Source organism: Anopheles gambiae, chromosome 2 (assembly GCF_943734735.2).
Source record: "Anopheles gambiae chromosome 2, idAnoGambNW_F1_1, whole genome shotgun sequence".
NCBI classification, from domain to species: Eukaryota; Metazoa; Arthropoda; class Insecta; order Diptera; family Culicidae; genus Anopheles; species Anopheles gambiae.
In genome coordinates, this window is record NC_064601.1 from 95,732,571 (window position 1) to 95,744,663 (window position 12,093).

A 12,093-nucleotide genomic window follows, 5' to 3' on the forward strand; every position below is an offset into this window, starting at 1 on the left:
TTCCACTGCTGCTGCTGCGTGCGTACGTATGTACAGCTTCAATGTCTGATCGTTTATTACGGTTGAGACTCGCGTTGAACGCATGAACGCATCGCACAATGTGTGTACAATACGCTGCGGAAGGTTAGTGCAGAGTCGATAGAAATGGTAATGCTCCTTGAGCCGAGCCGAGTGAGAGCTCTTTCGTACGTAACGCTCGCCTGGGGGTCATTCGTCCGCCGATTTGGCGTAGATCACCAGAGAGTTGCGGGGAAGGGTTTTCGGTGCAGCAGATTGATTGGTTCCGCTGGTGTGTGGCGTGAGATGATGATGTGGTGGCGCCAAGATGCGTGGGATAATTTTATGGGTTTTTATTATTGCTGCTATTGAAGCGGCGGGAGGACGCGCAAGATCGTGCAATTTTTGCGTTTCTGTGTTCCTGTTTGCCTTGCTTTTTGAGGGAGGTGCCTCTGTGTGTATGTAAATTGTTTTGGTAAACAGCTCGCTTATAATACGAGACGTCTTAGTCGGGACAGAAGATATTTCGGAGTAGGTTCTGAGAAGGTAAGAACCTCGTTGTAGACAATTTACGTCGTGTCATGCAGTTTGTTCAACAAGATAGGATGTGTTACTGCTAGAGCTTGGTTACCTACTTGTACAGCAGCAACAGATCGAACACTACAACAGCTTGTCACTCCAACACGCTACCGATTGGAACTGCAAAATCCCACGACCCCACGAGAGCTGGGAACACAAATTGCGCTCCATGGACACAGAAATCTGAGCAGCAATCAAAATCTGGTTGAGCAGTAGTAGTAGTAGTAGGAGTAGGTGGTGTACGCGATCGTTTTAGCTGATTTCCGATACACGACGGACCCGTGCAAGACCCCGCTGTTGATTGCTGGTTGTGAACGCGGGTAAATGTCGTTTACAAAAGCACTATGATTAAAGCGGGACACCCGACAAAGCGAGTTTGGCTGGGTTGAAACGATGGTTCGCTTGTTGCCTGTGTTTGGACGAACCACGATGACGAACGAAGATAAGAATGCAAATTGCTTCTGTGTGTACCGGTCCTGTGTTGTGTAGCTCGTCCTCCGCAAACACCACACAACCTCAACACTCGATACTTGAACTGATACCAGCGGAACAGCTTGTGTAATGTAACACTTCCTGCGATAATTGTTTATGGTGCACCCTTGGAGGGAGAATATGCGATTGCAAACGTAAGCCGGTGTGTCATGTGCCCTATAGGGAATATGGGGAAGATATCTCATCTTACCAGTTGTCGTCGTCGTCGTCGTCGTCGGGATCATCTGATCATTGTATTTAGTGATGCTCTAACTAAACATCTCATGTTCACGTTGTTGTCGTTGGGCATCACTTTACTCGTGCTCCTCCGCTCTGTAATCTTGGATATAGCTGGTTTCCACAAGTCTGGAGTTACTAATTCTAAGTATTTAAACCTCTCCCCTCTCCCGCTATTTGCAGCATGAATCATCCAGCTTGGCAGGCAGGCTTGCCCCCCAGGCCTGCGCGGCGTTATGAAACATGCCTGTTTTTGGCAAACCTTCGTTGCGGTGCGCGAGTTCATTGAACATGCGTTTGTTTTGAAATTTATTTACCCAAGGCACTCCTTCTGCCTGCTTTTCGCGCGGAAGGCATCGCTTCAAGTCACCCACACGCGCCAAACTGGACAGCTCTTTTTGACGACGACTGTCGGTGCCCAAGCGTCCAGAGGTTCGACTGCTCGTCATTGTCGTTCCCTTACACGGGCAGCGGGCTTCATATTGGAGAGTTTAGCTCTCGAGCGAGAGCAAACACACGCCCGATGATGACGGATCGGAAAGTGTCGCCTGGGTCGGGAGTTGAGGTCTGTGTGTGGACATCTCTTTTGAAGGAAGGGGTAAAAAGCTAAATCTTGTCGCGGTTCGATCCCGTGCCGCGTTGGTCCTGCGAACGTGTGTGATATGTCTGGGACGGATTTCTTTTTCGCTCTTGTTGTTGTTGTTGTTGTTGTATGAGAATATCCCCATTCTTTGTTGACCTATTAATGCCACCAGCCGCCACAAACACCTCCCGGTCTGCCGTCGACGGTGGCAACTGTGCTAGAGTGCTTAGAAAGGAGACTAAGACGCTTTTTTCGGTCGGTCGCGCCGAAAATGGTGTGGCAAAATATTGTGATTTTATGAGTGCGTGACGTTGCTGCTGCTGTTGTGCCTTCTCTCCGTCTGTCCCAAGATGTAAACTGCTGTAAAGTTTTTTTTTGGAAGGAACTGGTTCATAGTAAGCCGAAACCAGCTACTCGGACATTGGTCGGTGGTGCTCGCCGTTAATCCCAGAATGTGTATTCTAGTTCTGCTGCCTTGTATGGTAAATGGTTTCACGCGGATGTTGTGGTGGACACGCTGCTGGACAACCTTGCTGCTCATTAGAAATAACCTGTAGAAAGAGATAGACAACCCAAAAAAAAAAAGAACCAAGCTCCCCGTGAGCGTCATGTGTGTGATTTTCGGTGGCGTCTTGTCGTAAAACAATTCACGACCGAATTGTCGTACAGCTGAGAAGTGTTTTATCGCGGCCTGGCTCCACACGGGGCTGCCAGCTCTATTAAAATCAGAGTTTCAATAGTTTAGACACTCAATAGCAAACAGAGAGGAGAGCAAAAAACTCGTCTCGTTAGATCTTAAATACCTTCTGGGTTCTTTTTATGATGTTACGAGGGTCGTGTCAGTAAAAACGCTTCTGCTCGGTGGCAATCAGTAGTTTGTGGGGCAATGGTGCATCAATATTTACATTGCGAGAAGAAGATGGAACAGGGACGAGAGCTTCACAGTCGCAGGTGCGAAATTTAACATATGACGCCTGTTTTGGGAACCGCTCCTTACCATTTTACTGCTCATGATGGTTGCATATGGCTTCGGTGACGTTATTCTGTTTGTTATTTAATGGTTCAATTATTTGTGAAAGCTTATTCTGCTGCCTGTGTTGAAGCAAGATTGGCTTCGATGGCAATCAATGGCGATGGGTGTTAGAGCCATCGATTTAGGATCATTTCCAAGATGGCAATAAAAAGAGACAATTTATCTGACTATACTATGTAAATCAACCATTGGATTGGTGTCTCTAGTCGGACGATCACGATGGATGGGATGTTCCTCTATCGACTTAATCGAATCCGTTTTTTCGGCATCTTGTTAACACACAAAGCCGTTAGAGATAAAACCGATGTCCGGATGTTGGTTGATAAATTGGTTAACGTTCATTCTCTGGCAACAATGTATTACCCTATTGCTCAACCCTCTCCATATACGTGATCGCGGACACACCAGCTGGAGGGATATACATGTCATCGACTTGATGTCCGACCCCGAGCACAGGAACAACGTCGTCACACCGCGCCCCAAAAGGTGACACCGATTGACGTACATCGTGTCCAGGGTGCCGCCGCTCGTCTCGCTGTGACATCAATTCGCCATCAATCTTTTAACGCTCATCGCGCGGCTCCATATCTGTTGGTCAGGAACCACTGGATCATCATCTTTGTGTCAACCGCTCTCCCCAAAAGAACAAGCGTACTAGCGCACTCTTTCTCCCATTCCCGTCTCATGGTGGTGGAATTCATTAAAAAATCAGTTGTGTACGGGCGGGGGGGAGGTGATCGTGCCCGGAATGTTACTTGCTTTGTTGTCGCCTTTACAAGGGGGTGGGGTGGCCGAACGCAGGGGAGAAGGGCAAGAGGGCAAAACAAAAAGCTCTAATAGGCTGCGCTCCCATCATCCTACCTCGGTCAAGCGATACGATGTGTACGGGAGAGGGGCCATCGTGTAAGGGTGTTTGAATGTAAAAGGTTGATTTTTGTTGTTGTTTTTGAATAATCGTCCTCCCACGATCATAACCCACTACTGCTGCTGCTGCACACTGCAGAAGATTGAATCCATCCCCCATGCTTGCGGTGGGGTAGTTTTAAATGGGGAGAGCGGTTCGCTTGTTTGGTTACATATGGAAGGGTGTCATTACTGTTGCGGGTTGACAACGCCCCTGCAGCTTTGTAGAACTCATGTAAAATTAATTAGTGTGAAAATAAATGGCAATTCGAAACGCAATACGGCGACGAGCGCTGTTGCGCTTTGGATCTTTGCGTTAACAAGCGAAGCTCATGTTTCAATCCAGTGGTTGGTCTGGTAGAGGGAAGAGATCATGTGCTTGGGACGGAGTGTTTGCGTTGGAAATTGTAAATTAATCTTTTAACTCGTTTTTTGGGACGCTTTACATTTAATACATCTTATAAGAAGAATCTTTATGCTAAAATTTATTTTGCTGAAATATTACAATTTAAAGTGCCACAATTTCAATTAAACTCTACGTGAGTGCTGCTTGTTGTGAGTGACTGCGTGCTAGAGGATCTCACGAGAGCATTTTGCGTTGTTGCATGCAACGTACAGCTGTGCAAGCTGTTTGCACACAAGCTAGTGAAGCTGTGACGCATGCAAGCTGCATGCAATCGTGCATTTTCACACAGGGTTGTAGCTTTTGGTTGGTGTTTTCAAGTTTTGAAGTCTCTCGTGGGCATATCTATTTCCATCTCTTGCGTCATTATTTTCCTCACATTTTGGGGAGGCGGAATGAGGGACTGTCCTTTTAATTTTGATACCACGTTGATAAAAAGCTGCTCGTGCCGGTGAGTGAATGGTTTAAAAACGAAAATGATTTCGTCCATCACAACCCATCGCCAGATCAACAGCAGCAAAATTATGTATCTGCTCTACTTTCGAGCCATTGGGTTTTTAAGCATTTATCTAACACATGTTTCACCATGGCCGCTAACTAGCTGCTTGTGTATTATTTCGGTGTGATTTAATCCGATCCGTTCGTGGTACTGGGTGTGTGTGTGTGCCCATCATCCATCTCATCCCCAGCCCTACCGAACCGGAACAGATAATACGTTAACGAGAGCTAATTAGCAATGGCTCGCTAAATTCCTCCTAAACGAATGTGCCGCCACTACAGTACGGTTCGCTCGCTATGGGTACCCATTTTCGGGAGGGCTGATTGTTTTAACTTCGCCCGCCCGAGACGGCGAACCTCTAATTTGCCTACCGAAGAGTTTGGAGTCTCCACTGTGCACCCCGCCCCCCCCCCAAAGGGAGGGGCAATTTGGCTGAATTTGCTGCTGCTGCTGCTGCTGCTGCTGCAACAGTGGACAGAAACAGTGGTTGTCACGGCAGTTTAACAGGAAACAGTCAACCATTGACACCGGACGTAATAAACCCTCGATGGGCACGACGGTTGAACTAATAAAGCTTGCCCACTTGTATGTTACAAGTAGGGATCCGCCTTTCCACATTGGTTGGGTGGTTTCATAACAATTGCCCCCAAAAACCCTTACCGAAAAGCCTTACATCGCGAGAGGAAAAATAAAAGATTGGTGAAAAACAACAACAAATCCCTTTCCAGCAAAAGAAAAGGTGACATAACAAGAAGGAAAAGGAAAGGGGAGGGCGTTTTGCTGTTAGGTTAGGTAGCGTTTAAATGGCAAAAAATAACAGAAACAGATGGAAAAGTCTGCCGCGACCGTTCATCACACCTTCACACGTGTCGTCCCTCAATTGCTCGGATCATCATCATCGCATCCATCGCGCGTTGTCCATCATCATGGAATGAGGCAGCAGTTTTTTTTTTTTCGTTGAGCGAGCGGGCGTTAGCGTTAACGATCGATGGCGATTTCTTTCACTCAGCAACAGCCGGGGGGAGGGTACCGCCGGTACGATTGAAGGCCTGGAGGGTTGGCAAATAATTTGACAATCACATTTTTTGACACCTAGTTATCCAAGCGAGCGTGATGCGTTCGTTCATTTGGGAGGCGAGTTACTGTGTTTTGTTTTGTTTTTTGGGGGGGATTGTGTAGCCACGTTGTGTTTATCGAATGCGCAAAAGGTAAAGGTGAAGAAGTGTGCCAACCGCGGCCTTTTTATTACCTAATGTATGTTTGTGGTCGTCGCATTCGGCCCAGTTAATTCGTGGGCGTACGGGTATGTGCGAGTGTGTGATCTACTACTTAATGCATTAATTTCGGTTTCGTTACCCTTAAAGAGGCACGTCTCGATTAACATTGTTTTTTTCTTCTCTTTATTTTTATTTGCAGGTAAGCAAAGAGTAGACGACGAACCCGTACACGCTGTTTTAGTGTGCATATACCTATATAGTTGCCTAAGGTTCATGGAAGGTCGAGCGATTGGTACAGGAAAAGGTATGATGCATAACACCTACAACAGCAGCTGGTTAGCTGAATTTGAGCTGGCAAAAAAAAACACAAAGCAAAAACCCAACCCCGAAAAAGAATTCAACTATGGCTCGTGCGCCCGCGCGCTCTCGCAAAAAAAGGGTGAAACACGTGCAACCCAAAAGTGATCATTATTATACACAACAGACACCCTGCCCGCTTGGGTGAATTCTTTTAACGGTAATCGGCGGCCTCCCCCATCGCCTCGTGTACAAGAATGCTACGCTTTAACCGTCTGTTCTCGCCGGCGGTGGATGTGTTAGATCAAACCGGAGGGAGTAGAAAAGGGTAGCAAAAAAGTACGTCCGAAGCTACTTAGTTAGTGTATTACTGCCCATCACACAACCACCAAACACCTACCAAAGCTACTCGATTTGTAAAATTACCCAACGTGTTTGAGGGGTTATCCGTTCCTTGTCCGTTGGTGGTTGTTGCTTGGGAGATCAGAATAATTGCATCATTACTCCACGTGAAATTATGAGGCCGAGGTAAAGGAGTGAAACGGAGAAACTAAATCGGTAATCATATTTGTATCACTGGTGTGCGGGGGGAGGAGGAGCAGCAGCAGACGGGAGAAGAATTGTGCGTACTGAGAGAACGGGGTGGCCATGTGGTGTACAGCAGTCGGCGGTCTTTTTTTGTGAGACTTTAATGTGGCGTCCGGAGCCATGATAAAGAAAACCTTCGCTTGTGTGGCCGGTGTGGTTTCTATTTGATCGCGCGAGCATTTTGAATTGACTTTGTTGAACCTCAACTCTGTATGGTTGATGATGAGCTGGCTGGCGTCCGGCACCAAGCGAACGAACCGATCGCCGGTGTAATCTAATTTAAATTTAATAATTTTGGGGGCGCCATAGCTTTTTCCTCCTCTCGCTTGGGGGCAACCGGGTCGGGCTGAGATGAGATCCTACTACCGGGTGAGAAAAGAACCCCTCCGGTGTGTGGGGTGAAAGCTCTCGGCTCTTACTTTCCGTCCAGGCAAGCGAGTGGTGGGTTTGTTGCCGTTTCGGATTTGCTTTGCCGATATGCCGGCGTTGCCTGTTTTCCTTTGTACGCCTGCTCGCGCCAAAACATAATGACAGGGCGGAATCTCTTCCACCTCATCTCCGCCACATCTCCGTCGTTGATCAGTCGCTGTCAGGAAAAGCACAGTGGGTAAGAAGTAAAACTTAGCCACCTTTATCAAAAAACCCTCTAATTACTTGCCGCAAATTATGACGATTTTATGACAGGGCATGATGAAGCGCTCGATAAGAAGCTGATCCGATCCATATCTAATGTGTCTCACACTAAATTAAAAGTGAATAAACACAACCAAAACCAAAGATGACAAAATCGGTGGCTTTTTTTCTGGGACGGAATTTGCCTCCCTTCCTTGCCGAGGTCGTCTGTTCTCACGCGTGCAGAGGTGAGTGGGAATTATTTTTATGGAGTCTCCCCACTGGCTGCTGCATAGTGCGGTGGTCGCAACATTTTTGGGAAAGTGAAAAATTGTCAAATCAACCCAAATAAGTGGAGGGGCGGAGAAGGTGAAGGCTAGGTAGTGACATTAAACTGCATCAATCAAGCGCGCGTTTTCTGCAACGTTGTTTGCGGACGAGCGAGCTTTGCTTAACATCCGCCCCAAAAAAAAAACACACACACACACAAAGCCGCCGCGAAGGACGGGATGACATAAGCGCCCCGGTCGATATCGACAATTCCAACGTTGTGGTTTGTTTTTCCGCTGCAACTGTTTGTAACCAAAAAAGCCGAACTTATCAAAGGCAAGATTCTTCTGCTGCCATTATTATTAAAGGCTCGCTCAATGTGTGAATGTGATTTATGGGTAATAAAAAACTCGTGCTGGAATGAAACCTAACGAGCAAAGCAGTGCAAAGTTGACTTCTCCACGGCGTGGTGATGACTATTGCCCAAGCACACAGGGTCACACGGGCGGAGAACAACAGAAATGTTACAAAAAAGCGAAAGTGAAACGAGATAATTGTGGCAAATTTTTATCAACACTCCAAACTTCACTCTCTAACAACCTTGAGCGGTTGGTTTGTCGGTAACGGATAGCTAGTACCGTAGGCAAGGGCAGGTGCAGGTCGACGGCAGTAACTAATCTGCCAAACTCTTCCAAACTCTTTATCTTTTGCACGGGTTCGGGTTTTTACTATGGGAAAAATGTGTCAGCCTGTGTCTGTTGGGAAGGAAATGGCAATTGTTTTTCTGCTTCCCAGTTTCCCACCATCGGCTCCACTATCGAGGGTTGTCGATTTTGCTTTCGGTTGGAAAAACCTTACTCTCTCTCTCTCTCTCTCTCTCTCTCTCTCTCTCTCTCTCTCTCTCTCTCTGTTGTCGAAGAAAATACCCCCGATCGCGTGATGATGATGCAATCAATGGCACGATGTCACCCGGCGCGGGAAAAATGATTTATGGCAATCGGGTTTTGGAGCGACGCAGGGAGAGAGGGTAGGAGGTTTGGGAGTAGGGAACGGTGTGCGAATTTCCCTCTTTCACCCATTTAAGTCAATAATGGGTTGGTTGGTGGAAGGGAAAAGGAATAAAAACACAGCTATGGCTCCAAAATCGAGCGAAGACTTGTTAGCGAGGCAGACGACGAACCTGCCCAATTGTTTCGCGCTTAGGCTGAGAATGTTTTACTGCACCTCTCGTGCCACCGAGAAGCAATTACACAAATTACACTCAGCGCCCACCATCTTGACACGTGTGTGTGTGTGTCTGTGACATTGAGCCAGGGCCAGGGTGGTTGGTTTAGAAAATGTTTTTTCCGTTTGGTTCTATAAGGAAAGATGTGTTTAAAACATTGAAAAACAAACCAGTCCAGCGGAGCAAGGACTCTTGCTCGACCAATTTTGTTGTCAAACAAAATGGTAACAAACTGTTGACAGGATAATGGCCAGAGAAACTAAGCCAAATCGTAACGGGCAATTGAGCAGCAGCGTATTATTTGCCACATTTTGAAACATATATTTTATACCTTTATAATAGAGTACATTGTAGTGAGAAAAACGGAAAAGAATGAACGATTTCACGATTAGTGCCAGCAGCGGCTTCAATTAACCTTCAATTTGAATGTTAATTTAGCCTTCAAGCTTTCGGCTCGATTGACTACTCGACTCGTTTCGCGGAAAATGTCATTATGCCGTGTGTGTGTGTGTCGGTCTGTGTGTTTGATCGTGTAGCGCCAGTTGCAAACTTTCACGCATAGATTGAGCGATATAATAACAAAAAGGAGTAACAACAGCAACAAAAATGGTCGGATAGATCAATCAATCATGGGCCCCGCCACGAGCAAACCTGTGTTGTGCGTACGGAAATGAATCCGTTCAAACGAATCCCGCACCCTGGTAGTGGTAGGGAGGGAAATATCTTAATCACTTTACCCGGTCTGATCGCTCCAAGCGAACGGAGACGCTGGAGCCTGAGTTTTATGCGCATGATCAAAACATGATGCAGCACCGGGTCGTTTTCCTTGTTTTTGTAGGATGATCTATTTTGTCGTTGGGTCGATCCACAGAGGCACCGCAGGTAGTGAAATGCACCAAAGTGCTCGGGGGTATGAAAAAAGAGAGTGTGAAACGTTTGGTTTTGCAAAATGCGTGTGTCCGACTGATTGCTACTATATTATAGCAGTGTGGTGTTGTGCCGCTGCCCGAGAGGGCTAAACACATTAGCGTTCCACAACCTTCCACCCCTGTGTTTTAACCCTCGCAAACATCCCCTGTCAAAAGATCGTGCTCTCGTGATCATTGTGTCAGCGGTGACACACCTCCACGCTCCACTACCGACAGCACCATCATGTAGTAGAGAGAAAGTGTCTGTTGTGCTTCCAAACTGAAGCGAATCGCACATTCCCGCCTGTGGGAAAACGCGTCAAATTCAGAATTTTAATAAACTCTTCTCGCTTTAAACAACCCCTCTCCTCTATCGCTCACGGTGCTGTTGGTTGACCAGCTCCAGCGCGATATTATCCGCACGAGTAATACAGTAAGGCCTGGTCGACCGATACGACGTGCGAAGATAATCCCGCGCGGAATAAATGACCTTACAAGCTTCATAATTTCAACCCCGGCAAGTGGCGGGTTCGTCGCTTTGCCCCTTTGGCACGCAAGTCTTTTGTTTTGACGTGTTTGTTGTCACGTTTGCCAGCTGGGGGGTGGCTTGTGGGGAACAACAGTCCCCTTCCCAATGCGTTTCCCGAAGTGAAAGCGAAAATTTTCCAAACGCGTCCCGGGGTGGTGTAATGGGAGGAAAATACCTTTTTTCTATCTCTCTCTCTTTTTCCTCCCACACTTGACACGACCTAAACCGATCTAATTTGGTGGCGTTGCTGTTGTTGTGGTTTATTTTTTTCAGCTTCACTTCTTTCCACCCACACAGCCCTCACAGAGGAAGAGTGTTTTGTTGTCTCTTTAACCCCTCTCGGCTAAGCTGTTTTCCCCGCATCCCACCACCCGGGTGTAAGGGAGAGGGGGGAAGTGGCATTGTCTCTCGATTTTCGAAAGGGAAGAGATTATTCATCTTTTTAATTGACTTTTCCTTCGGAAAATGACGTGAAAATTTGTGCGCTGGGCTGGGAGGCAGAGATGATGATGGTGTGGGTGTGTTCAGTGGCAGAGTATTTTTGTACTTGTGTTACCTTCATCGCTTCACCTTCAATTTGAGAGGGGTAAAAGGGAGGTTTTTATTTGGTAAATCTTCTTGCTTCACTGGTTGCGATAGATTCGAAATGAAGTGAAAAAATACACGTTTGCTTTACAGTGAACATTCCTTACCGCATGCTCCAGTAGTGGCTTGAGAGCAACGTCAAGCGGGAAAACAAAAAGTGAGAATTTGTAGATCGAATCCATAATATACCTTGGAAAGCCACAGGCGAACACAAATTATCGCTTCAAGCGTTAAGGGCAGCTATTTGTTTTAATGTGTGTATGTGAGTCTTTATAGAAGAATTATCTTTCCAGTGTTTGGTTTTGTTTCTGTTTGTCTATAACCATATTGCTGACCTCAATCCCGCATGGGAAGAATTTATTCCATCTAATCAAAGATGGTGAGCGCCCTTAGACCGAACGCTTAGAACCTCTTAGCTTGCTTATTTATGTGCAGCGCTTAATCACACAATCGTTCGATCGTTATCTCGATCTCCGATCGACCAAAACTACCGTTTGGTGCGCAAAACGCATCGCTCACGTACAGTTTTCCAACCACCCGTTTACCAGCAATAGGGCTGGTTGTGTTGTGTGGCTCTTGATTAAATGATTGAATTTTACTGCCGGCCGATAGTGGATGGGCTTTACCTTCACAGCACACAGCAGCACAAAACGGTGCAGCATATATTGATTGCATAATGCGCACCTACCATCCTTCCATCAATCGATCGGGAGCCTTCCTTTGCCCATCGATGAGAGTGTGATTTTATTATTAGTATTTTCCATTTTTCCCTTCAACCTGATCTCATCCCATAGCTGCCGGTGAGCGATTGTTTTTGATGCTTTTAAAAAGCAACCACCGCGCTTCTTATAACGATCACTTCAAACAAAAAGGGAAACAAACTGCAACCCAAGAGTGGTGCTTTTTCTTTGCTCCCCAGAAGCGAAGCATCCTCCTCCTTGTGTAAGCTGCCTGGCGGCACAAGAAAGCCGCGCTTGTTGTGTGTTTGTGTGCTGTTTGTTGGATGAGCTCAAAACGCATCAGTATGCGGCTACTGCAGCGCACTCAGAGACAAGGAAACAAGCATCCGAAAGCAGCAGCAGCAGCAGCAGCAAAAAAAAGGAACTTATGTGCCTGGGCAAACCTGTGAAGGGTGGGCTGCGGATGAAGTGTGCGCA

General features: G+C 46.7%; 1 protein-coding gene across 13 annotated transcripts in view; it reads left to right on the top strand.

Annotated features, from left to right (window-relative positions):
• Window positions 1-12,093, top strand: part of LOC1276782 (WD repeat-containing protein 47) — a 65,921-nt gene that overhangs the window by 27,986 nt on the left and 25,842 nt on the right. The window lies entirely within an intron of this gene.